The 27,750-nt window shown below is 41.4% G+C and overlaps 1 protein-coding gene across 1 annotated transcript in view; it reads right to left on the bottom strand.

Moving 5' to 3' along the window:
* Positions 1 to 27,750, bottom strand: part of ROR1 (receptor tyrosine kinase like orphan receptor 1) — a 258,537-nt gene that overhangs the window by 173,635 nt on the left and 57,152 nt on the right. The gene's annotated exons all lie outside the window — the stretch shown is intronic.

Genomic DNA, 27,750 nt, shown 5'->3' with positions numbered 1-27,750 from the left:
AGGCTAGGAAGAGGGCAGCTGGCTTATATCAAGTTTTTGTGTTTATTTAAAATTACGAATTGAATTTTTTGTTAAAAGGTGAGTTGGATGAAGGTAAAGAAAAGGTGTGGGGTGTGAGGGTTTCTCAAAAATCAAAAGGGAGGAGGAATGCCAGAAAGTTTGGGAACCACTGCTGTAGGAGATGGGAATGTCTTTTGGGTCTCTTTCTACTACAACTGAATTAGTGAAACTTCAGCTGATACAAAATCAGGTCCTTTTATTTGTTTATTTTCCTTCTTTCTTGGACACATTCATGTCCTATGATATTGCATCCTCAGATCATAGATGGGAACTACATGAATGATTAATGTGTTCATTGCCTATATGCCTTCCTCTAATAGTTCTTGCTTAGACTTTTTGTGACTTTTATTCAGATAAGGAAAAAAATCACAAGAGATGGATTTTTAAAAGGAAGATTTGGTTGAGATCCATTCCTCTGCAGTATATTTATATTAACAGGAGTCCCTAACACCTGATGCCATGTCTGGCAGGGAGCTGCCCATGGCAGCTCAGAGCTTGAAGGTATGCTGCCTCAAGTGGCCAGAGTACCTCACAGCTCCTTGTGGCTGTGAGAGGTGGCAGGAACCTGCAGCTCCCAGCACCAAACTAAAGTCTCACAGATCTTTGGAATTGTCACAGATGACAATAGTGTAGCCTTATTTATCACAATCGACATTTAATCTGTGCACGCAAGCTTACACTTACCATGTGTGTGCAAGGGCAAGACATATAAAAAGCCAAAAACTCAAGAATTAGAAGTCTATAATCTATGCATAACAACATAGAAAATGTTTCTGTATAACTTTAACTGTGATCTGTTGCAGATATGTCTTGGGCACTGAGGATATATTCTTGGCCACTGCATCAAGGAGCCTGATATGCCTCTCCAGTTAATGGAAACAGCATTTAATTCCTGAGATACTGTGCCCAAATTAAGTCTCAGAACATGATCATTATTTCCATGGAATTTCTCCTACCCACAATGATGGTTTCACATTATGGAAATACTTCCATTCTCTAACATATGCCAATAATCCAGTTTTATTTCAATGCTATTTCATTGTGACAATTCTGTATTACCTTCAAAATTTCATAGCAGAGGGAAGGATCTTAGATGCCAATTCATCAAAATGCTAGCTATGATGAGCATAAAAGCTAGGACAATGCTAGAAAAGCATCTCCCTTAAATGATACACAGTGTATGACTGTAAAACAACGGCCAGCATCTACTTGTTTTACCCTCATAGAAAAAAATAAAATAAAAAATGCCACTGGCCATTTTTAATGTATTTGGGGTAACACAAAAAATGCTCTTGTCGACTGATACCTTTCATACCATTCTGTATGCTAATGGGAAAGCTTAAAAAGCATAGCTTTGATAATGGAGGATAATGGAAATCAGGACAGACACAGTAACTAGAGAATTAAAACTGAATATATATATGTTATCTGCATTGTTCAATGTAGCATTATCTGAAAGTCATGGAAACCACTATTTCAAATGCAGTAAGCATCTGGAAGTACTGATAGTTAACTGGAACATAAGAACATAAGAATGGCCATACTGGGTCAGACCAAAGGTCCATCCAGCCCAGCATCCCATCTGCCGACGGTGGCCAATGCCAGGTGCCCCAGAGAAGGAGAACAGAAGACAATGATCAAGTGATTTATCTCCTGCCCTTGTTCTGAAGGCTAGGGCACCATACTTTATCCCTGGCTAATAGCCATTTATGGACCTAACCTGCAAAAATTTATCAAGCTCTTTTTTAAACCCTAATAGAGTCCTGGCCTTCACAGCCTCCTCGGGCAAGGAGTTCCACAGGTTGACTGTGCGCTGTGTGAAGAAAAATTTCCTTTTATTAGTTTTGAACCTACTACCCATCAATTTCATTTGGTGTCCCCTAGTTCTTGTATTATGGGAAAAGGTAAATAATTTTTCTATATTCACTTTCTCCACACCATTCATGATTTTATATACCTCTATCATATTGCCCCTCAATCGCCTCTTTTCCAAACTGAAAAGTCCCAGTCTCTCTAGCCTCTCCCCATATGGGACCCGTTCCAAGCCCCTAATCATCTTAGTTGCCCTTTTCTGAACCTTTTCTAATGCCAATATATCTTTTTTGAGGTGAGGAGACCACATCTGCACGCAGTACTCAAGATGTGGGCGTACCATAGTTTTATATAGGGGAAGTATGATATCTTTTGTCTTATTATCGATCCCTTTTTTAATAATTCCTAACATCCTATTTGCCTTACTAACTGCCGCTGCACACTGCGTGGATGTCTTCAGAGAACTATCCACTATAACTCCAAGATCCCTTTCCTGATCTGTCGTAGCTAAATTTGACCCCATCATGTAGTACGTGTAATTTGGGTTATTTTTTCCTACATGCATTACCTTACACTTACCCACATTAAATTTCATTTGCCGTTTTGCTGCCCAATCGCTCAGTTTGCTGAGATCTTTTTGTAGTTCTTCACAATCTGTTTTGGTTTTGACTGTCCTGAACAACTTGGTGTCATCTGCAAACTTTGCCACCTCACTGCTTACCTCATTTTCTAGATCATTGATGAACAAGTTGAACAGGATCGGTCCCAGGACTGACCCCTGGGGAACACCACTAGTTACCCTCCTCCATTGTGAAAATTTACCATTTATTCCCACCCTTTGTTTTCTGTCTTTTAACCAATTCCCGATCCATGAAAGGATCTTTCCTCCTATCCCATGACCACCTAATTTACATAAAAGCCTTTGGTGTGGGACCGTGTCAAAGGCTTTCTGGAAATCTAGGTATATTATGTCCACTGGGTGCCCCTTGTCTGCATGTTTATTAACCCCTTCAAAGAATTCTAATAGATTAGTTAGACACGACTTCCCTCTGCAGAAACCATGCTGACTTTTGCCCAACAATTCGTGCTCTTCTACGTGCCTTGCAATTTTATCCTTTACTAGTGTTTCTACTAATTTGCCTGGTACTGATGCTAAACTTATCGGTCTATAATTGCCAGGGTCTCCTCTAGAGACTTTTTTAAATATTGGCGTTATATTGGCCGTCTTCCAGTCATTTGGTACCAAAGTGGATTTAAAGGATAGGTTACAAACCACTGTTAATAACTCCGCAATTTCACATTTGAGTTCTTTCAGAACCCTTGGGTGAATACCGTCTGGTCCTGGAGACTTGTTACTATTCAGCTTATCAATTAACTCCAAAACCTCCTCTAATGTCACTTCAATCTGAGTGAGTTCCTCAGATTTGTCACCTAAAAAGGCTGGCTCAGATTTAGGAACCTCTGTAACATCCTCAGCCGTGAAGACTGAAGCAAAGAAATCATTTAATTGCTCCGCAATGGCACTGTCTTCCTTGATCGCTCCTTTTATATCTTTATCATCCAAGGGCCCCACTGCTTTTTTAGCGGGCTTCCTGCTTCTAATGTATTTAAAAAAACATTTTACTATCCTTTTTTCAATTTTTGGCTAGCTGTTCCTCAAAATCTTTTTTGGCTTTTCTTACTACATTATGACACTTAATTTGGGAGTGTTTATGTTCCTTTCTATTTTCCTCACTAGGATTTGACTTCCAGTTTTTAAAAGCTGCCCTTTTCTCTCTCACTGCCTTTTTAACATGGCTGTTTAGCCATGGTGGTTCTTTGTTAGGTCTCTTACTGTGTTTTTTTATTTGGGGTATACATTTAAGTTGGGCCTCTAGTATGGTGTCTTTAAACAGTTTCCATGCAGCTTCCAGGGATTTTAGTTTAAATTACTCTACCTTTTAGTTTCTGTTTAACTAGCTTCCTCATTTTAGTGTAATTCCCCTTTTTGAAATTAAATGCCAGAGTGTTTGACCGCTGCGGTGTTCTTCCCAACACAGGAATATTAAAAGTTATTATATTGTGGTCACTATTTCCAAGCGGTCCAGTAACAGTTACCTCTTGGACCAGATCCTGCGTTCCAGTCAAGACTTGATCAAGAATTGACTCTCCCCTTGTGGGTTCCTGTACTAGCTGCTCCAAGAAGCAGTCATTTAAGGCATCAAGAAATTTAATCTCTGAATCCCGTCCTGAGGTGACATGCACCCAATCAATATGGGGATAATTGAAATCTCCTATTATTACTGTGTTTTTTATTTTGATAGCCTCTCTAATCTCCCTTAACATTTCAGCATCACTATCACTGTCCTGGTTAGGTGGTCGGTAATATATTCCTAATGCCATATTCATATTAGAGGAATGAATTGTTATCCATAATGATTCTATGGAACATTTTGATTCCTTTAGGATTTTTGCTTCATTTGATTCTATATTATCCTTCACATATAGTACCACTCCGCCACCCGCACGACCTGTTCTGTCTTTCCGATACAATTTATATCCCGGTATGACAGCGTCCCACTGATTGTCCTCATTCCACCATGTTTCTGAGATGCCTATTATGTCAACTTCCTCCTTTGATATGAGGTACTCCAGTTCACCCATCTTATTAGACAGACTCCTAGCATTAGTGTAAAAGCACGTTAAAAAACTACCACTATTTATATGTCCGCCTTTCACAGACGCGTTGGATTTTTTTATATGCGATTGTTTCACATCTGATCTTGCCCATATATTATTTCCCACGTTCCCTATCTGACTAACTTCTAGGGAATCCCTATCTATGGAGCCTCGTGTAAGAGAAGTCTCTGTCCGATCCAGGTGCTCCCCCGCACCAATCGGCTTTCCCCCACCTCTTAGTTTAAAAACTGCTCTACGACCTTTTTAATGTTTAATGCCAGCAGTCTGGATCCACCTTGATTTAGGTGGAGCCCATCATTCCTGTATAGGCTCCCCCTACCCCAAAAGTGTCCCCAGTTCCTAATAAATCTAAACCCCTCTTCCCTACACCATTGTCTCATCCACGCATTGAGACTCTGAAGTTCTGCCTGTCTGTCTGGCCCTGCGCGTGGAACTGGAAGCATTTCAGAGAATGCCACCATAGATGTTCTGGATTTCAGTCTCTTTCCTAGTAACCTAAATTTGGCCTCCAGAACATCTCTTCTACCCTTCCCAATGTCATTGGTACCAACATGTACCACGACGACCGGCTCCTCCCCAGCACTGCCCATAAGTCTGTCTAGATGCCTCGAGAGATCCGCAACCTTCGCACCAGGCAGGCAAGTCACCATATGGTTCTCCCAGTCATCACAAATCCAACTATCTATATTTCTAATGATCGAATCCCCCACTACTAAAACCTGCTTCTTCCTAACATCTGGTGCTCCCTCCCCCGGAGAAGTATCCTCGGCACGAGAAGATACAATAGCACCCTCTGGAAGGAGGGTCCCAACTATGGGATGGTTTCCCTCTGCTCCCATTGACTGCTCTCCTTCCCTGAGCCTTTCATCCTCCGTAACAGCATCCAGACTGTCAGATTGGAGGTGGGACAGCCCTACTATGTCCCGGAAAGTCTCATCAACAAACACCTCTGCCTTCCTTAGCTCCTCCAGTTCAGCCACCCTGGCCTCCAAAGCACGCACTCGGTCTCTGAGGGCCAGGAGCTCCTTGCATCGAGCGCACACATACGCCACCCACCCACAGGGTAGGTAGTCATACATACTGCACTCGACACAATAAACAGGATAGCCCCCACTCTGCTGCTGGGCTTCTGCCTCCATTTCCTACTCTAATTATATATGAGGGTTAATTAAATGTTTCAGATAGAGGTTGTTATAAAGGATTTAAGTTTAAGGGCAATAGAAGTCACTGGCTCCCTCCAAGCTCCCCCTCTAAACTCCCCTCTCAAAACTCCCTCCTGTTAGCACGCACCCTGTTTGCGAGCACCCGGTCGCAAAGCTCCCTGGTCGCTTACTAGCGGGGTTTAAGAAATAACATCATTAGAACAGAGTTCCAGTTACTCACACATTGGGTAGAATTCATGCCATTGAGATGGGCAGAACCAGTGCCATGAATCATTTGCATCCTACCTAAGCACTCAAATATGGCTTGTGGGTCATATATTTGAATTTCATAACTGATAATTAATAGTTTTCTGATCATCCCAAACCATAGTTTATTTTACAACGAAACTGCAGTGCTGTGCCAGCTAAGGGCACACATAATTAAATGGGAACACCGGTGTTGCAAACAACTGTTTCCTAACCTGTAGATCCTCAATAGATCACAAAGAACTTCCAATGATCAAGTTATCAAATAAATGGATTTAGCAGAGAATTGAATAATCTACAAAAATCATTGTGACTTCAGATATAGCCTAATTAAAAAAAAAAAAAAACTCATCCCTATTTTTAATTTTTTCCTTGGAGCCAAAAGCACTAACAAATTTTAGGGTGAATGTTTTGATGAATAAGAATCTTGGGGATGTGTGGGTCTTCCCAAATTACTGTATTATAACACAAACACAATTCAAAGAGGAAAAAAGTAACAAGGTATACCTGAAAAAAGGCAGAATCATTCCTTTAGTTTCAAATTCTAACAATAAGTACCAGCTACCCTGTATTGAAAGAAAATCTAACATAACTAGGCAAAACAAAAAATACTTTCCCCTAAATATTTCTTCAGACATAACTGAATCTAACAGCAACTTCAATATAAACATAGCTAAAAATGTAAGATTAAGAAAAGTTATTGTCTGACAATAGACTCTTATAGTAATAAAGACCTAGTCTACACAAAGTTATGTCAATATAGCTACGTCAGAAAGGAGGATGAAAAACACCCCCACACTCCTGACCAATACACATATGCTGACCTAATCTCAGTTGTAAATCATGCCCACACAAGAATGCTTCCATCAATAAAGATAACTTCATTCACTAAGATGATGTTCATACAGGTGATGGAAAAATCTCCTTTCATTGATGTAGGCTGTATCTCCACTACTTTGGAGTCACTATACATAACCTTGTAGCTTGTGCATACACATAATGAGACACCTGTCTCCAAACTGCTTACAATCTGGAGACAAGAATACACAACAGGAGAAAGAAAAAAAGCTACTATCCACATCTCTTTTGTGTGTGTTACTGAGGGCGGCATAGAGAGATTTACAGAATTATTTTCCCAAGACGTCACATACTCGCTAGTTTGTGCTGTGATAGGGCTGCACCCCTCTGGGGGAGGCATGGTACCATGCACTAGAACCAGTGTAGTGCTTCCAGAGGAAGAGGTGGGGCTTGAGGAAGAGGGGCATTGTTTTGACCCTTCCCTGGGCTGGAATCTCCCTCACCAGTCACCTCTGCTTCTGCAGGTTCTTAAGCATGTAAAATCAACAGCAATAGTACCATACTTAAGTAACTAACTTGGCTAAGTAATTGCTGAATCAGGGCCTTTGATAGTAACAGTTCTCTGCTTGAGAGGTAAGGAGGATTATAAAACCACTGACAGAGAAGACCTCAAATTACACATTATACATATCCTTTTCCAAAAGAGGATTATCTGAGCACCTCTAACTAAATATCACATGAAAGTGAAGCAAGGGCTTGCATGACTCATTCTACACATCTCAGTTTCTTAATTTTTTTTCCCGGGGTGTATTTTTCTTTTCCTTCATTTTGTTTTGAAAAGTTGTACTTTGGGGCAGCAGGCCATTCCTCTCGTCCCCTAGTCATGTTATTTATTGTTACTCAGACTGCAGATGTGGGCCCCTCAGATAGTCTGTAACTATGATGGAATTGATATAGTAATGATTAACACCAGAGGTGAAAACCAAGGGAAAGCGCTCTTGGGTTCCTTACTAGCTGTGTTCTGTTCTTCAGCTTCTCTTGGCATTTATATTTCATTCCAGCCTGTCATGTTTAAAAGGTTTTGTTTTGTTTTGAAGACGTGAAAAGGAAGCTATTCCACTTATTGATAAAGTTTGTGAGCTAGCATGTCACATGGTCTGCTTTAGTTACAACAAAGTTCTGTAACAAACAATGACGGAACTGGAATTGATAGACTCCACTGTTCCCTGACCATGGAAGCTAAGTACTTAACAAGCATAAAGAATGCAAGACTCTCACATGCAGTCAGACAATCTCTCTAGGTCAGGGTTGAGGCAAATTTGGCTGGCACTGCTGCTTCCTGCTGTGCTCCTTCTACGGGTAAACAGAAGACTTTAGTCTCTGGGATTGTCAATCCAGTATGTTTAATGAGCAAAAAATATGTTTTCTTCAAGAAGGAAAGCCATAGCCTACCATTGCTCCCAAGAAACAACAAGGAGAACTGTGGCATCTGAGAGACTAATGGATTTATTACAACAAACTTTTGTAAATAAAAATCTACTTCAGCCGATGAACTGTGGTGGAAATACAAAGACAGGTAAACATTTAAGAAAATTACCACCAAAGAAAGAAGTTACTCTTCATTGTACATTAGGGTGATCGGTCAGGATGACTGTAGCCCTTCAGTGAAACTGATGGGGAGATATCAATATCTATCGAGGAAAAACTGCTACTTTTCAGTGTTAACCAATTTAGATCCTCACTGAGGCATCATTGTGTAGTTCCGAATTTGCAAATGAGTTCCAATTCAGCTGTTTCCCTTTCTAATCAAGTTGCGAAGTGTTTTTGTAGAAGGATGGCTACTTTTAAATCCTCTACTGAACGTCCGAGAAGGTTAAAGTGTTCCCCTACAGGTTTATGTATGTTCCACTTCTCGAGAGCTGATTTGGGCCTGTTTTTCCTTGTGTGCAGAGACTATCCAGGTTTGTCCAATATACAAGGCAGAGGGGCATTGCTGGCACTTGATGATATATATCACATATACCATATATCCCTAGGAAAGTTCTAGAAAATGCCAAACATGTAGGTAAGTGTAATATTTCAGGATTGCTCAAGCTTAAACTCCCTTTCCCCTCACACCTGCATGAGGATGAACATGTGCTGTATGTCTCTGTGCTGGCTCAGTATTCAGCATTTCAGCTGGATCTGCTCCAACTTTCGAATAAATGTCTCTTTTGGGGGAGAGGGAATCACATTCCTTAGTCAAAACACAGTTTTTCTTCTCTTCAGTTCTGAGAGAAAAAATGCGCACTTGTGAAACTTTAGGAACCCAGTCATGAGAGAACTGAAATCCACTCTATCCCCAGCCTAGGCAAAGAGCTCAGCCTCCTCAGCTCTGCCTGTGACCTTCAGCCTGACCACATTTATAACATGGAGAGGAGAAGCACTGCAGGCTCCATTTGTGCGTTTCCTTTCCCCAGCAAAGATGATCTCCAGAAGAGGGGAGTGGAGGCGTGGGAGGGGAATTAAGTCAGGCATCATTGAAAGGGAGATCATAGCCCACAGACGAACAGGATGGCAACATTCAAACTGTTTCAAAAGAGACACTAAATTAGGAACAGAATCTACATCCTCAGAGAACCCTATTGCTAAAACCATTGAACAGAGAGACTGGCCCACAATTAAAGAAAACATCCCTTCTTTGTACACAAACACACAAACACCCTGCAGATTACAAACGCTCTTTATGTATTATGGAACTTTCCACAGTCCAGTCACTTGTGCTGTATGAAAGGATATCAACAAGTGTCTTTGGACAATGAAATTCTTCTCACCCTTACCTAAGGCCTACGTCTACACTACAGCAATCTGTTGACAGAAGTAACGATCAGTAGATACCTTCCGACAAAACTTCTGTCAACAGATTGTGGCCAGACAGCAAAGCAGATCGAAGAAGCGATCCACTCTGTCGACAGAGAGTGGCTGGACTGTCCTGCCACTCTCTCCACAGAAGGGCCAACTAGAAACACAGCAGACAGGGCTGCACAGGACAGAGGTCCCCCTGCAGTGTCCACATGGCTTTTTTGTTGACAGATTCTGTGGAGAAAGGAGTTCAGCCTCGTGGGGGAGAGGCAGAAGGCTGTCCACAAAAGTGCCGTGGTCTGTTGATTTACTGTCAACAGAAAGCATTTTTAGTGTGGATGCTCCATGAGTTTTGTTGACAAAACTCTCTAGTGTAGACGTAGCTATGGTGTTCAGGAAGACAGATGCCGTGGGTCTGCATGCTCATGGATCTACCAACCCTGTCCTAGCCTGCCCTGCAAGGCCCAGAATAATTTTTGCCCCAAAGAACTAAGCACTCCTAAGTGCAGGAAGGGAAGTAGAATACCTTCACAGAGTCCTGTCATCTTCTCTTACTTCTTTCGCACAGAAGCAACACACTAGTTCCAATACGGTCAGGATCCTGTACAGCTGCAGCTGGAAGATCAGCTGCTACAGGAGGCTATGGCTCGTCCACCTTTGGAACAGTAGCTTACAGTTGGACATTCACAGGTGACAGCCTGTGACGTTTGCTGAATTCCTCTCATATGTTGTCCAAAAAAAAGAGATTTGAAGGAAGGGGGAGAAGAATATCTGGCAGCCCCAGGCCTGGCAAGTTGCCGGATATTCAAATATTCTGGATAATAGAACAGTATACCTAGGAATACAAAACACTAAAGAAAAATAAGATTAGATATTAAGAAACAAACAAAAATGTATGCAAAGTACGTTAGTTACCAACAACAGTGGTACTGTACACTGTAAACTTACACTGTATTTGCTATATTTATTTGTATTTACGTTCAATACACTGTACTTATGAAAAACATAACAAATTGACTTATGGTTAAAATGTCAGTTATCTGAGAGTTCTGGATAGTAGAATGCCGGATATGAACAAGTTTAGTGTTCTTTCTTTCATTGCACTCCCATCTCCTTCTGATGGGCCAACCCAGTTTCTCTGTTAAGAACTTTCTCTGATCAAGAACCTAGTAGAGGGATGAAGTGCCCCTGAGTGAGGAGGCAGGAATTACATCTGCATTTCAAACAAATTGGTCAATTATGCTTGACACAATTTATGGCTGTCTTTTTCTTTGTTTAATCTTGTGCATGCCATAATAATGAGACAAAGTGGGTAAGAAGATGCCTACGGGTGCTGGTTAAACTAATCTTACATTTACACAATACAACAAGCAAGCTGAAAAAATAAGGCTGTTCAATACAACAGACAGCTCTCTTTACCGGTGAAGAAATCTTGAAAGTCAAGGAGAAAATGATTGGAAGAAATTCTGGTGGGACATGATATGGAGACCTTACCAGGAGACAGGAGTAGATATGTGGAATGATACGTTTGTCTGGTATTTCATTGATGGAGGTCCCAGTCAAACTGAATTAAAATAGAGCTAGCAGATTGGAGAGTACCAAAATGGCTTTACACAATTACCATACTTTATGGGTGAGATGTGAAAATATGACTGAGTGATTTGAATGTCCAAATTCCATTTATCAATAGAATCTGTATTCCCAAGGTGCCTTGGAAAATCACCACCACTACACTGCTTCAGAAGACGTGTATGTGTTTATAAAGACAGAGAGGGAAATGTGTAATGAGCATATGGTATAAAAGACTGCATTGGCATAAAACTCACATGGCAACGTTACCTCATGAATGCTGAGATCACAATATCCCGATTCTCAGAAAAGTCATTTTAGATCATTTTTAAAAGGCTTCTTTTGTTACAATTTTGCATTTCTTTCATTCACGGCAGGATCTTTACCTAGAAACTAAGAGGACTTGGCTTTGCTAGATAGAAACACGCAAAATATTAATACAGAAATTCACACGCTAATTTATTTCAAATATGGCAGAAAATGCACACGCACTGACCAAAAACACATGCACACTTGGGGTGTGTCTACACAGCATAGTTATTTTGGAATAATGGCTGCTATTCCAAAATAACTCTGCAAGTGTGTACACAGTTTATTTCAAATTTGATAAACCTCATTCTATGAAGAATAGTGTCTATTCCAAAATAGCTATTTCATAATACTAACTCTTTTCAAATAAGCTATAGTGCATCCAAGGATCTAATCCAAAATAGGCTCTCTTGTGTCAGGATACTCTGTTTCAAAATAGCTCAGTGCTATTTTGATACATATTTTGTGTGTAGATGTGCTATTATGAAATAAAATATTCCAGAAAAATTTTTTTTTAGATATAGCCATGATATTACACAAACCCCCTAATGCACCTAGCCAGGTTCTGGGAACATGCTTCTGGATAACTCAGAAGAGTGGGATTACTCTTATGAGAAAAGTTCCTCACAGGCATAATCAGTCTTTATAGGGTTGGACCACTGGACAATAAAAGCAAAAGCGCAGCAGAAAAATTACATTAAAAGGCTAATGATCTTCTTGAAATCTGTATTTTTCAAGGTATAATTTCACATACAGGATATAATATATCTGAGAACAAAGCAGGACTGAAAGAAAACAAGCAGAACAGGAGAGAAGAATGGAACAGATGGCTGAATATGTTTTAGGCAATCCTATTGGTATACTTTCCACTGATTTAATTATCGAAAGCAAATGTTTTTGTCAAGGCAAACAGGTGACTAAAACAGATTTTTAAAGGAAACAGGCAAAAAAAGCTGCATTTTGGATTTGTTATTCCCTTGTTACAATTTTTATATTGTAGCAATAATAATATTATTAATCACCACAGCCCGCCAGTTTTATTGTGGTAAACTGTAACCTTGTAAGAGGCAAGAAGCACTGGGGAGGGTACAGAAGCCTCATTTGTTCAGCAAGGATAACAAGATGAGCCTGGCATAAGATATTAGGCTCAGAACTGTTGTTGGCAAACCATCTGAGGGGAAGCTGTCGGCTTGAAAGAGCAATGCTTATGGAAAGGAGCAAAGAGTAAAAACTCAGTGGTGGATCAGCTCCATAAAGGGTCCTTTATTTGAGGGGCACTCCAGCTAGGAGCGGAGGAAGTAGAGAAGGGAGCAGGAGAGAAGAACACAAGACATTCTGAAGTGGTTCAGAAAGGCTGCTGTAGTCCACGTTGAAAGCTTTTGGCAAGTTAAGTTTCAGGCTCACTCTTCACCGAGTAACATGGCTCTCTGCTCAGAAAGTACAATCGGCAATTAATTCTGCAACTGAGAAAACACAGGAGGAAATCTTCACCACATGGAAGTCCATGGGGAAATTCACACTGTCTTCAGCAGAGCCAGGATTTCACCCACAGAACTTGCCCTTTTGAAAAAAAGCAGGACAGATAGCTGAGTCCCTGTGGAGAAAGTCACTGTTGTCATGTCATGAACTCCAACTCAGGACTGTAACAAGCTAAGTAACTGTTTGAAGACAACAGCAGGAAGGTGGACTAGGGAAGCCCTCTCATGACTGAAAGTACAATCATCATGTAGAGCAGCGTTCTTCAATGCAAGGCCAGGGGGTACGTGGCAGCTCTCATCTTCCCTAACTGTGGCTCCATTTCCCTCAAAGACTACGTCTACACTACAGCAATCTGTCAACAGAAGTTACTGTTGGAAAGGATCTTCTGGCAAAACCTCTGTCAACAGATCTTGTCCACACACAAAAGTGGATTGAAAGAGCAATCCACTCTGTTGACAGAGCGCAGCCAGGCTGCCCGGCAGCCCTCTCGACAGAACAGCCAGCCAGAAGCTCAGCAAACAGGGCAGCCTGGCAAACCAGAAGCCCTGTCTGTTAACAGAGTGCTCTGCAGAATGTCTACATGGCTTTTTTATTGACAGAAACTGTCGACAAAGGTGTTCTTCCTCATCCTGGAGAGGCAGAACGCTGTTGGTGGAAGTGCTGAGTTTTGTCAACAGTTGACAAACTGCATTTTGTGTGTAGACACTCCGCAAGATTTTTCAACAAACCTCTCTAGTGCAGGCATAGCCTAGGGGTATAAATGCTGCCCAGCAACTCTAAAGGGCCATGCAGCAGGGACCTGGAGAAGAAAGAGGTAAAAGGTGGGTGTGACTTGGAAAGGGAGCAAGTTGGGGCTTGCAGGGCTGCTGAACACCTATCCCCTTGCCCCAGAGATTTGTGTTGATGGAGGGAAAAGAGGGATCGCTCCCCTGGAGAACCATACTGCCTGCCAGCAGTGAGGAGAGAACCCTCCTCCCTTGGTGCTCCATACTGTCTACCATCATGGGGGGAGAGAGGCCCCTTCCCTGGAGCTAGCTGCTGCCAGCAGGGAGAGGGCTGGAGGAAATCCTGTGGCCCCAACCTTGTGGCAGCCTCCCTGCACTGCAAACTCTTCATCATCAGCCCCAGCCCCAAGTCCACATCCATTGCCAGAGCGCTCACCCCTGCTACATCCCAACCTTGAGTGCCCTTGTGTAGCCCTCATCCCCACCCCCATCCTGCAGTCCTCATCTTCACATCCCAACCCTCTAGCCCTGCCTTGGGTCCCTTCCTGCATTATTCTAATTTACTCACATAGGAGCCTTAATTCCTTATATTTTCCTGGTTATTATTTTATAAAAGCAATATTCTTTTATTGTACCAGCAGACTTTGTCTTGGTTACACAAGTGACTCTCAAACATTAGCTCACTCAGGAGCTGTAAGCAATGTGTTAATTTAGTAGTTGATGTGGCTCTCACATTGAAGGTTCTTTTTTTTTGGCCAGAGTAGTCCCCACTTTAAAAAGAGTGAAGAGCACTCGTATAGGGTTTTTACTACTTCCCTTTAAAAAAATCAAGACAAATGCCAGGAAAGGATTTGGGAAGGGATGAGGGGAATATTTCACTCATAAGAAAGATAGAGAACAAACATATATGTGCCAGAGAGAGAGAGTCCATCCAGTCATAGACCAGATCCTAGACCAAATGCAAATACCACGGTCAGAAGACTATAGAATGCTGGGACTTTTTGTATAGAAATGAGGCCTTGAGTTTTTTTCCAGGCAAGCAAGTGAAAAAACACTGAAGGTTGAAACAACAAACACAAAAGAGCATCAGTAATGAGTGCCATAATCTTGATTCTGGAAAAGGAAACCAATCACTCTAGAGAGCTTTTCTATGCAATAAAATGCTCAGATATTTATGCCTTGCTACCCATCTCTGCCCTTGGTAACCCAGCATCACGGATATACTGGATATGGCTGGCACCCAGTAAAAACGTGGAGAACATGTCTGAACCACACAGCCCTTCTGGTCAGAGCTATGTAAGGAAATACTGTAATTATGTGTTTGTATATTTAGTAAGTAATATAGCTGTTGTACAGCCTGTTAATGCAAAGACTGCAACTACAAAGTTCAACTTGTGAGCTTAGAAGACATTATTTGGCTCTGCTTTTCTGCATTTTCCACTGAAAAGTCTGCAGGTGCACATCTACTATACATTTGAGAGTTTGTCTTTCTGTGACTGTCTGTGTGTGTCTGTCTGTTCAAGAACTCCTCCTAGATGGTAAGAGCTAGGATGACCAAATTCAATATATAACTTTTTGTGATCTTAACTTAGAGCACGATAAAGGTTTGGTTGTGCCAAGAAAATGGGATGTGCCTGGAATGGGATTGCTTCTTCTAAAAGAGAAAAGGAGTGTTCTGCTGTATAATGACCACCTGGGGGCAGCAAGGGATATGGGATGGGAAGCAGGGACCATTATGATGTATAATGACTACAGAGGGGCAGCAATGGGCTAGAGATGGGACTGGGATACCTATGCCCTCATTGGAGCAGCAGGGAGCAGAGGTCGAGAAAGGGATAGCTATTATATATTGATGGGGTTGGGTAGTCCCCTCTCCCTAGGTCTTCCTGCATTCTAAACCCTCCCCCCACCACAAAGCAATGATTCAAATGAAGCATGCACATTTTCACTTTATTTTACAAAACAAGAAAAACTGATTGCAACAGGGAGATAGCAATGTTAATCCGTATTCTATCAAAACAAAACCACAGTCATGTAGCACTTTAAAGACAAACAAAATAATTTATTAGGTGATGAGCTTTCGCAGGACAGACGTACTTCTTCAGATATGATAAGGCTATAGATCTGAAGAAGTGGGTTTGTCCCATGAAAACTCATCACCTAATAAATTATTTTGTTAGTCTTCCCAGTGCTACATAACTGCGTTTTTTGTTTTGATAAAAACTGATTGCATTAAGGAAATGAGCAAGGCTGGGTGAATACTCTAGTATTTAAAACTACAATTATGAATAATAATATATTCATGGTCCTTCCCAACTGAGGAGCTCAGAAAAGCTAAGTTTTCTGGAAGATTTGATCAAAATATTTTTAAAGGACTGAATCTGGGATTCTGGGTTGGCTCAAGGCCCCATGACAGTAGATCCAATTAGAGGATCAGGGCTTGAATCACCAGTTATGACAAGCTAACATTAAATCCTGGCCCCGGTGAAATCTGTGGCAAAAATCCCACTTCAAGGGGGCCAGGAATCCACCCACAATCTCCAAACAGTCTTACTCACTGTTGTTTTAGTTTGTGTCATAGAAACAGAGAGACCGTATTAACCTATCTGTCATCATGGCTCAATTATTCAGACTCAGGGAAGAAGACATGTAATTCCTGTGGCGGGCTGAAAAATATTTATCTTCCACTTGGACATTTGGATAGGCGTTTAAAACAAACCTACAAATAATAAATGGAGATAAAGTAATGACGCAAAACTATGGGGAGCTTCCATTTCTTCTCCATATTTTTTAAACTTAAAGATGATTGTAAAATGCAAAGTTTGGGTTCTAGCACATTTCTAAAAGGTCAAAAACCAGGGTTTGGGCCTCAAACCAAATCTACCTGTAAGATGTTATAAATTAAGAAAAAGCTTTGAGTTGTAAATGGAACTGGCTGGAAATTCTGCCGTGGAACGTTTTTGTGTTGGAGAATGCTAATTTACCAAAATCAAAACATTTTGCAAAGACTGTTCATCTCAGTAGAGTTGCCAGCTTCTCGGCAGCCCAGGCTTCCTGACTTTTCCGAAGGCTTCCTGACAAGGCTCCAAGAGCCTAGAAACCTCCAGCTCCCAAGGTCTCTCTGTAACTTGTCTAGCAGGCCACCATGAAGCAGGGCCTCCTATGTTGGCTAACAGGGAACCAAGAGTCTGAAAATACTAAGAGCTCCAGATCCCAAGGCTCTGGGCCCTTTCAGTTCATTGCAAGCAATAATGGGAGCTGAGAAGCCCTAGCACCTAGAGCTCCTCACATTCCACTCTTTAGCAGGCTGGCCTCCAAAGTATTCCTTCCAGAGTTCACAGTTCCAGCACAGCATAAATGGAGGACTGCCCCAGAAGGGAGTCTCTATTCCCTTTCTTAGAGAATTTCTCAATACCAAAATCCCCAGCAAAATAAAATGACCTCTCTCTCTACAGCTCTTGTTTTCAAAAGCATTTTTTCAAAAAAATCTACTAAATCATAGGCAAGAAACAACAGTCACCAGTTTTGTGGCTTATGAACACATGGCACTGAATTCTTCTCTCTGTTATACCAGTCCAGTTCCAGTGGCTTTCACAGACCTTTTTTCCCCAGAGTGCTGTTCTTCCAAGAGTACATGGCCCTGCACTAACATGAATCCAAACAGAGATGCGCTGACATCAAAAGATGCTGTAGAGATTTTGGCAAGACCCCATTGCTACAAAGATGCAAAACAGCCATGCTCATTATGTCTTTGTTCAACTTGCCAGGGTAGCATTGCAAGGAAGAGAACATTTGCCAAGTATAGAAAGGGGAGAACGGGAAAAAAAAAAGTGTACATTTTCCAGGATTCTAAGATAGATTTACACAAAACAGAAAGAATTTAGGAATGAAAACATCCTTTGAAGTAAAAGGCATATGCCTGACACAAAAAATTTGCCTAGAATGTTCAGAAATGCTTTAATATTGTGTCGCACAAAACCTCCCTGACCTTTAATAGTAACCCTCAGGCCTCCTGTACAGGCTGGACGCTTCATAAAAGCAGTTTACCAGACATCTTATTAGCTCTGTCAGATGGTTTCACTCTCTTTAATTTTTCTAAATTTCTAAATTTGTGTGTGCTCTTTGAAGACAATTTATGCAGATGGGCTCTAATTCATTTCCCCTCTGAACCAGGGAACCATCCGCTTCTCACAACGATAGATTCTGTCAAACGTCTCTTGTGATACTTAAAGAAAAACACAGGTGTTCCTTCTGGCCTTCAGGAAGAGGAAATACCATACTGATTAAAACTTGAACCATACTAGCCAAGACAGACCTGGACTCCTCTCTCTCCCCCTGCTTTTCTCCTCCTAACAAGCTGAACAGATTGATGTAATACATAGTGGGGTACACACGTACAATTGGATAACCCTTAAAGAAATGAGGCAAGGGCACAGGCGGGAGAAGCAGTCTAGTCCATAGGGATGGCATGTGAGCAAACCCACCAAAACCAGCTCCAGAAACCTTCATTTACATATTCTACACAGAAGGCCTTCCCTCCCCCATAAAAACAAACGTGAGAAATGTGTCACAGGTTTCCAAGCCAAGATATACACTTTCTTTTTGCTGGCAACTATTCCAGCAAGTACATTTTGTGAGCCACAAAATGAGCAATGCTTTTTCTTTCCCTCCTTACCTTACCACTACTTAACTTCTTTGCCTGGAGGCTGATACACACCCTTGAGCATGCAAGAGCAAACACATCGTATTTTATTTGAAAAGAAAAGAAAAGAAAAGAAAAATATTCAGTTTTTCCCTCCCATAACTGATTCATCTGTATCAAACAAGAGACCATTACTGTTATCAAAATTAGTGTTACAGTAGCAGCAGGCAATTACAATCATGACCTAGGCCTCATTGTACTGGGCACTATAAAACACAGGGTAGAGAGAGCCCTAACCCAGATTTTATAAACAAAGGCAATTTATCCTGTAAAGAGGTGAACCCCTATGCGAATACAAACTACTGTTGAACTCAACAGTGACTACACAAGCTTAGGAGTCCACAAACAACGAGCCCTTTGCAGCAACAGGGCCTAATTTTCTCTCTCAGGTGCTGTGTTCCTATTAGGGATCAGTGTGAATTAAATAATTTGGAACTTTTTCCTCTGAGTCCTTTCTTCTCCTCTCTTGCACCCTCTGGAGAAATTAACATCCAATGAATTGCAAATACATGTATCATATGCAGAGAAAATGTTAAACACCGAATGTTTTTGCATAACACGTGTGTTACTAGGAAATCAGAGATTGGCTTTTTTTAATCAAGCCCACCAGTGCTTTCTTTATATAAGAGCCAAGCAGCTTTCTAGGATCAGAATTCAATATCTCAAGAGGTGTAAATCAACATATGATCTTATTAGAAACATTTGAAAGTCAGCAAGAGGTTTGAACGCCACAAACTTGACACTCTCAAGTGTTCCAAAGTTACACTGGACGCAAATCTCTCATTTAACTGGTTTAGAGTTGCAATCCCTTTAAAGAGCTGATCCTATCTTTAAATCATTAAATATTTAGATTTATTTACATATAAATAACATATATACACATTTAATAACTATTTTTATAAATGACTTGCAGTTGTGTGTATATAAAACAGTCCATCAAAACTATTTAAACAACCTGAAAATTAGAATTCACTTAAATTCACCAAGACATGCAATAAGTGTATGTCCAGTAAAGAAAAGGACTGCACCTCCCACAAAAAGGCACTGCAATCACTGCCACTCCATGTATTCTTCACGGTCATAAGTCTGAGAGAACGTTATACACTGAAGCAAGAGCTCTTGCTAATTGGTTCATGAGACTTAAAATCTCTAGAACAATCACTTCAGTGGAAAGAAAGTCACATAAGACATAAAGGGCGGGGGGAACAGCAAACGACCTCATCATTTGCAAACATAAAAAAATTAAACCATTATGAGGCAGAACATCTGAATGCACAGGTGTAGGTGGGCACAGGCTTTCTGTGCCAAAGCATGCAAGTATAATTTTGCAGCAGCAATTGTTTTTATGGCAACTGGCACAGTGCTTTTTGCTCTCCATCAACCTTTAATTAAAAAAGACACCATCAGCTCTCTCTAACTGCAAGCACCGTACTAGCAATCAGATCAGGGCCATTGTTGTACCACGTCTCCCTCAGGAAATTACCACTCCAGGACTCAAAAGGAAACTATAGATCGTGCCAAATTTTTAACATATGTGAAATAACCTTACCCACAAAAATGCATGCTCGAAATACACGTTTACATATGAATGGGTGAAACGCACTTTCTGGCACAAACTTCTGTGTACATGTAAATGACTAATTAAAAATCTGGCCCAATGTGAAATTTCCCAGCGAGTGAAATCTAGAGAGAGAGCAATTAATATCAATAGTTGGGAGCGGGTGTATGTTATAAGTATAGCTGGTCAGGAAATCTTTTCGCTCCCACAAAAGATGTCTGTGATCACTGACATTTTTCTTCAAAACTTTTGAGATTTTTGCACAACCCCGAAGTCATAAAGATTGGCAAACAAAAACCAAAACATTTCAGCTGTTCTTTTTTCTTTTTTGAAAAAATGGGGGAAGAAAGAGAAATGATTGAAAGTGGGCAACCCACAAAAAAAATCTGTTTTGATTAACTGCTTTTTTTTGGTCAAAAAATATCATCTGGAGACTACTGTAAAGTACATTTTTTGGGGTAGGTCTATACTGCAGTAACTCACCCAGGACTGGCCTGGATCAGCTGGATCAGGCTGGTGGGGCTGGGACTGCAGGGCGATATAACTGTCGTGTAGCCTTAGAAGCCTGGGCTGAAGTCTGATCTTCGAGGCCCTTCCCCCTACCTTCTGCAGAGCCCCCTGCGCCCAAACATCTGCCCTGCAATTTTATAGCCCTGCAACCAGAATAAAGTAATCTGGGCCAGCCACAGATTTGCATATGTAATTTAGCCACAGAAGGACCAACCCTGCCCTCTGCATATGGCAAACACTCTTTGCCAATGGGATACTGACTGAGTAAGGGGGCACAGCCATAGGGTTTCCTGAGAAAACCACTGAGAACAGTGCTGTCTTTCCCCATTCACCCTGAGAAGAGCATGTCTTATTACCAACGACCACTCAGTGACAATGGAGACCTGAAGGCTTCAAACACAAGCCATCAAATCTCCCATTCTCAGGAAATGTCCTGAGCTCAGACTACTGTTGCTTCCAGAACTCATATGAGCAGTTCTACTACAACTGGGCATCATACACCCCTGTGGATGCTGCTCTGTACACCGCTATCCTTCCCAAACTGGCATACTGGCTGAGCTTAAGGTACAGCACTTAAGGGGTTAAATAAAAAAATTGGAACTATAACAAAACACCATCTAAACAATAGTTATACCTATTAACCATGCGCACAATATACTTATCTTTCACCCAAACCAAAAAGGTGTCTCTCAATCGCAAGAGGCAAGGAGGGGCAACAAGCAAAATGTTTAAGTGGGTTTTAAAGTCATCTACTGCTTAACAAGTTTGAACAAAGACAAAATATTCCATGTCTCTAAAAAATCAGGCAGAAGGCTTCATGAAGCTGAGGAAGAGACCAACAACAGTTTCCTCTTTTGTTAACAGTCCTAACATGAAATTAATTTTGTTATTAATCATTATTTCAGCCAATTTACCCTTCATTAAATTCTAAGTGCTCTCTGGATGGGGAGCAGCAAGCAATTTCATGTCATAACAACTGAAATATGGGACATATGGCTCTTTTATTACATGGGCTGGATCATAAAAGCTAACTCTGACCTTTTTAAAAAAAAAAAAAAAAAAGTACCACAAGTGTGCCTGCATTCACGTGCTGGGATCTGGTAAGTTCACACCAGGCAATCGTGGTCACACTAGATCAGTGCATTGATGAGGAGCTCCAAGGAAAACCAAAGCGCTGCAGGAAACAAGTTGGTATTTCAGTGTAGGTGTCTTAAACCCCTCCAAGTCTATGCTCTCATTGTTGACCACTCCACAAGGCAGTAGAGAATTAGATAACTGTGTTATTCTCCTGTGGGCTGTTACTCCAACTCCGTGCTTGAGGGACACCTGAGCATCTGGCCTTGCAGGACAGGGTGGTGAGGCACTCCCATGGGCAGGCAGGCAGGCTTGGTGGCATGATCAGCACACCGTGTGACAGTTCCAAGGGGGTCCCTGTGATCCAACCTGCTACAGAGGACTAACAGAAAATGATTCACTTGGGTTTTGAATGAAGAATTTTCAGAGTACACCAGATTGTTCCAGAACCTCTAATTCCATTCACCTCAGGAAAGACGACCTGATCTCCGGTTCTTTTCTTCTGCAATAGATAGCCTTAATTATTTATCCTCTCCAGACTTGACCCATTTAAGGAACCTTCTTATTAATTCTCTCTTTTCCACATTTTTTTATATCAGTACTACTATAATGCTGGCAAAGTGAGATACACATAGTTCTAATCAACAAGGGCCTGACCCTCTTAGATACACAGGTGTGCATCACTCGGCTGTCCCCTGTCCTTGATATGCATAGGTATAAATCATCAGATATCTTGTAAAATCAGTGCCTTCACCTTGCAACTACCAGATTTTACAAGATACATAGGCGCACACCTGCATTGCTGACGGCAGTATCAAGCCCTCAATCTGTGAATACTTCTGACCTCCATTCATCTTTTAGATTTATTCTTGTCAGTTTATAAAAAACAAAAACAAACAAAAAAAACCAAATCAAACCAAAACACCTCTTTTCTCCATGAAAAGAATAATGGGGAAATAAGTTGTTACATTTCAAAAATGTCACGATTTTAGGGTCTGATCGACAGCTCGCTGGTATCAATGGGAGTCTTTCCACTGACCCCTATGAACTTCAAATAAATACAATTAATTAAGAACAGGGTTTGAAATAGCTTTTCTTCTGGTAAAATCACAAAGGCTGGAATGTCAGATTTCTGACATTTGGTAGGATTTGTCCATATGAACCTCAGAAGCAACTTAATTTTAAAATTTTGTGGTAGACAGGAAAGGAGAATAAAGTTGATAAAAAATGTATTTTTTTTTTATTTGGAAAAAAATAGTGAAAATCTTAGCATGCTGCTCTCAGGAGAAGTGAAATCTGTAAACCTGCTTCAGAACTAGATCAAAATGCTCCCAATGCATCATTTTAAAACAACATTCCATACTTGTTTGGGAAAAATTCCATTAGAGACACTTAAAGCCTGGCCCTGTGTTACAAAGGAACTGAGTGTTCCATTTGAATTTTTAACTCATAAGTTCCTATGCATGATTTAGCCATTGAGCCTCAATGTTGCTTATATAGAATATTGCAGAAATATCCTATGCAAGGGAGAAATTGTGGCAGATTTATATAATCAATCATATATTTAACACACATCCTGGTAACATTTTCTACACTCGAATACAAAGCAATAAGTGATCAATTCATCTGTAAATCCAATGGCAAACGGATTTTCTGTCAAATGCAAAGGGTAAATTAAAAATATTCCTCGTCCTCCTACAAACCATGAAAACAAACATAATTAATAGAAGTGGAATTTTCAAAAGCACTCAATATTGGCTAAGTCTACTCCCATCAAAGTTAGTGGTAACTGCCAAACATTTATCTGCATGTTGCCTAAATGAGGCTCTATAGGCCCAACTCCCTGGTGACATACAGTGTTGAGGCTCTGTCGGAATCACTGGAATTGTGACAATTCACACCAAGATTGGCCCTATGCCAACCAAAAGAAAAAACAACTATGGAAAAGAATACAACAAATCTGATAGCAACAAAACAACTCCTGCTCATGTACTTCGGCTCAAGAACTAGATTGTATCAGAGAAATCCTGTTGCTTGTCCCATAAGAAACATTACCCCCTCGAGCAATGACAAGTTGCTATCAAGTTAGTATAGAAGTCAGTAACTGTGAGTTATTGCATCTCTTCAACTTTTTTAATGTTTTGAAACTTGAAAATTAACTCTGGTGTTTCTTGTACTGTGTTCATTTTTAAATTAACTCATACAATTTCCAAAATAAAAAAGAACCACAGGCTCAAAATCCATCTCAGGTGCTCAGCATTATGTTGATCCTCTACAACTGTTTTATATTTAAATACAGTCCCAACAATGGCTGGGCCCAATCCTGTAACTATTTGCATGGCAGAGGGTAAGCGTCTGAAGACTTGGGGTCATAATATGGAACAGATTACAGAGCAACTTTTCTCAAATGCAGCAACCAGCTGACTTTTTTGATGGCGACCAGAGCATGGGCTGGGACTGGGGGGGTACAGAGGGGGGTAGAAAAACAGCAGCCAGTCCCAGCAGTACCCAGCTATTGTCCCTGAATAGCTGTTACCAAGGGCAGAAAAGATGAGCAGCCTCGGTGCTTATGCTGCCACGGGATTTGGCATCCTGAACCACACAGCCTCCTCAAGGGCTCTGGGAGTGCGTCTAGAGACACATGGGACTGCTATGACTGACATCAGAGGCAGCTCTTGTCCATGCAGGAGCCTGTGGCATGTGCTCACCAAGGCACTCCACTGAGAAGCTCCCCCATTCCCATCCCACCCCCAGGGGGGCACAGGCAACCTCAGACGCAGCAGGCAGCTGGTGAGTTCCTGACCCTCCTTCACCGGGGGTGGGGTTCAGGTTTCAGCCCCAGAGCAACCCCACTGAGAGGAGGCCATGCCCCACCAGTGAGTTCTCAGCTAAGTTCCTGTTGGGTGGATGCAACCTGCTGGCATCACCCTTTTTCATCAGCAACAAGAACTCTGTGGGTCATAAGGGGTGACTTCAAGTGCAGGGGAATGATTCCATGCTGCCACTTTTAGAAAGGGGTTTGTTCCTTTTTAGCATGCACAGAAGAAGCGGCCTGAGTCTACAGACACCAGTATTTCAGGACAAACTGTCAGAGTGGCCACGAGAAAGAGTTGGTATTTGCATTCTGAGGCCATTAAATATTTGCTGTGAGAAATTCCCTGTTATAAGGAGCTGGGATAAACTGAAGTCAGTGGAGTTACTGAGGATTGACAGTGGTGCTATTGTACAGAATAGGGGTCAGCAACCTTTCCGAAGCGGAGGGCAGAAATTTGACCTTTTGACCTCTATGTACAGTCCGAGTGCTGGTCATACTTCTTAAAGTCACTAACTGTCCTAACAGCTTTACTAACACACAAAGATGCAGAGCTTCACCCTTTAGGTGGCGGTTGGTAGCATTAGCTGGTCTTTTGTTAATCCACAGCTGGTCTGGCTTTGAGCAAGCTCCCAGCTGCATGGGGGAGGAAAGGCTCTTGCCTTGAGTGCTGGTGATAAATCGGCTCACGTGCCACTCTTGGCACCCATGCCAGAGGTTGCTGCCCCCTGGTACAGAATACTTCTAGCCATTGAAAGAGGGCATGCAGTAATATGAGTAAGAGACGCCTGTATCCACTCAGACAAACTGTATGTACACTAATGAGATTTTTGTGTGTTTTGATGATAAGATTAGAGTTGGAGAGTAGCTGGGCTGACATCGTTGGACAAAGATGTCGTCTTTCAGTCCACATGCAGCTCCAGTCTCTGCTATATAACTCTGTGTATGTACATGCATGTATGTATAACTCTGAATATGTACCTGTCTCGATCTTCATTGGACAACATATTGTTTTCTGGTCCAAATGTAATCAGCCAATATTTTAACCCTAAACAAAGATACTTCAGATGACTTGTTTTGTTCATTCCCTCTGGGGCACCTGGCACTGGCCACTGTTGGAAGACAGAATACTGGGCTAGATGGAGCTTTGGTCTGACTCAGTATGACCATTCTTATGACTAGGAACAACCCTTGAATGATGCACATCTATGAAGATCTTGTTACAATAACAGTGAAACAATGTCTGTGCAATTACTTTTGGCAACTAAAGTCAAAGTTAAAGTAGAGTTACAATGAAAGGCTACGGGATCTTTTCACAGCCTAGAAATGATGCTCTGAAAATTGGAAGTAGGACTTGGATTCCAATTCACTGCTTCTGTCTCTCGTTCCCCAAAAGGGACTGAGTGCTGTGGAGGCAACACATTTGGTAACTGAGTAAGCAACATGGAGAACAATACCAAACCCAACTAAGAATCAGAGTTTTCTGGTGACGAGTCTCCCTCCTGCACAGTACTCCTCATCTGAAAGAATAGGATCCATGACTTAACTGATCAGGAAGTGAGTACACTTGACCTGCTGCACTCTGAGTGTCTGTAATCAGTGACACGCTCCACCGGACGCTTTTCCCTGCAGCTCCTGTAGCAGTAGGGGGTGGTGCCTGGGAGCAGCAGGGGGCCATGGAGCCACATGTGCCCCCATGAACAGGGCACAAGGTAAACACTGCATCCCCACGCCCAGACCCTGTAGTGCCCTCTCCAGCCCAGCAAAATCTTTAATCCAGCATACCAGGATTCTCAGGGTTGCTGGATTAAAGCGCATCACAGAAAGGAAAATGCAGAAGGGATCATCTAATCTCTGACGGACACAGCTGAAAAACCAATAACTAACAGTTTGCCATTACCTCACTGAACAATAATAAACTCTAAGCGAAGGCTACCATTAGACCTAATTTGACCTTTTGTCCCATTTGTGGCAAGATGTACAGTCGTTTTACTGAAGGTTTTCAACACTGCATTTCATACGCAGAAGGAGCTGCAAGAGCCCAGAGATAATGAGGCAGTGTTAAAGACTACAGGAATGTAGGAATTGTCATGCCAAATCAGTTTAGCAATCCATCTAATTCAGTATCTTGTCTCTCACAGTGGTCAGTACCAAAGGCTTCAGAGAAGGGGTCAAGAAACTCTATAATGGATGATTATAGAATAGCCTGTCCACAGGGGAAGTGTCCTCCTCATCAAAGGCAGCTGAGTTATGCCCTGAGGCATAGGAGTTTGCATCCCTTATTTTTAATCCTTTCTACTGTGCCTGGGAAATTTATCTTTGCCCATACAAACATCTATTCAGAGTTGCTTTGAGTTACTAGGAATGGGTTAACTGACTCAAACTTCTCAACAAACCAGAAATAGTTGTATTTACAATAAAGAAAGAATTACACACACACACACACACACAAAACTACCTCCCTGTAATTGTATTTTAGTGTTTTAAATTGGAACAAAGACATCTCAAAATCCCACACTGGCACCATACCAATGCATACGTAGTTTGTAGATGTATCTCAGCCAATGACTGTTATTCAGCCCAAAGAGTTACAACATTTTTGTGCCTGAATCATCATCAACTGTTGAAACAAATCCCAGTCAATGCAAGGGTCTGTTTGCACTTGCAGACCCAGCTAAGTAGTAGCAGGAACAAAGCCAGAAAATCTAATCATTTTAAAAATTCCACGTGAGGAAAATGTGGGGATAGTAAGTGGGCAAAGCTATTAAGTTACATACATAGTTTATGTTTTCTCATTACAGAATCACAGAATACTAGAGGAGTCCTCGAGAGGTCATCAAGTCCAGTCCCCTGCACTCATGGCAGGACCAAGCACCAGTGTTTCTTACATTTTTTGAGATCACAGAATACCAAACAATAATATTTTTAAAGCAAAACACCTATGAAAATTTTCTTCAAAAAATTGTTAGACCAAAACAAAAAAAAAAACTAAAGAAAAATTAAAAACAAACAGCAACCTATACAGCAAAAACAGAATGAAGTAATTTAATCAGGTATCACAGCCAAGAAGAAGTAACATTATATCTGGTTTTAACAGCAGAAAATATAATCATTGTAAAACTTTGAATTATTTTTTCAAACATCCACGGAACCCCTGCGAGTTGCTCACGGAACCCGTTTCCACCTTGCCCTTAAACATAGTTTAAGAAACACTGATCTAGCTCATAACATGATGTCTTAAGCACTTATGACTCTGCACCAGCAATAAAGCCTAAAATGCACTTCCATCTCTACCTACCCATGGCACAAACACCTCAAATACAGTGACAGAAGTTTCAGAAGAGGTAAAGAGGGGACAGATGGCAAAGGTGGGCAGCTGTGCTGAACTGTGATGCTGTGTGGCATTTTTGACC

This window comes from Carettochelys insculpta, chromosome 9 (genome assembly GCF_033958435.1).
Source record: "Carettochelys insculpta isolate YL-2023 chromosome 9, ASM3395843v1, whole genome shotgun sequence".
Classification (NCBI taxonomy): Eukaryota; Metazoa; Chordata; order Testudines; family Carettochelyidae; genus Carettochelys; species Carettochelys insculpta.
This window is presented reverse-complemented; position numbering and strand designations above follow the sequence as displayed.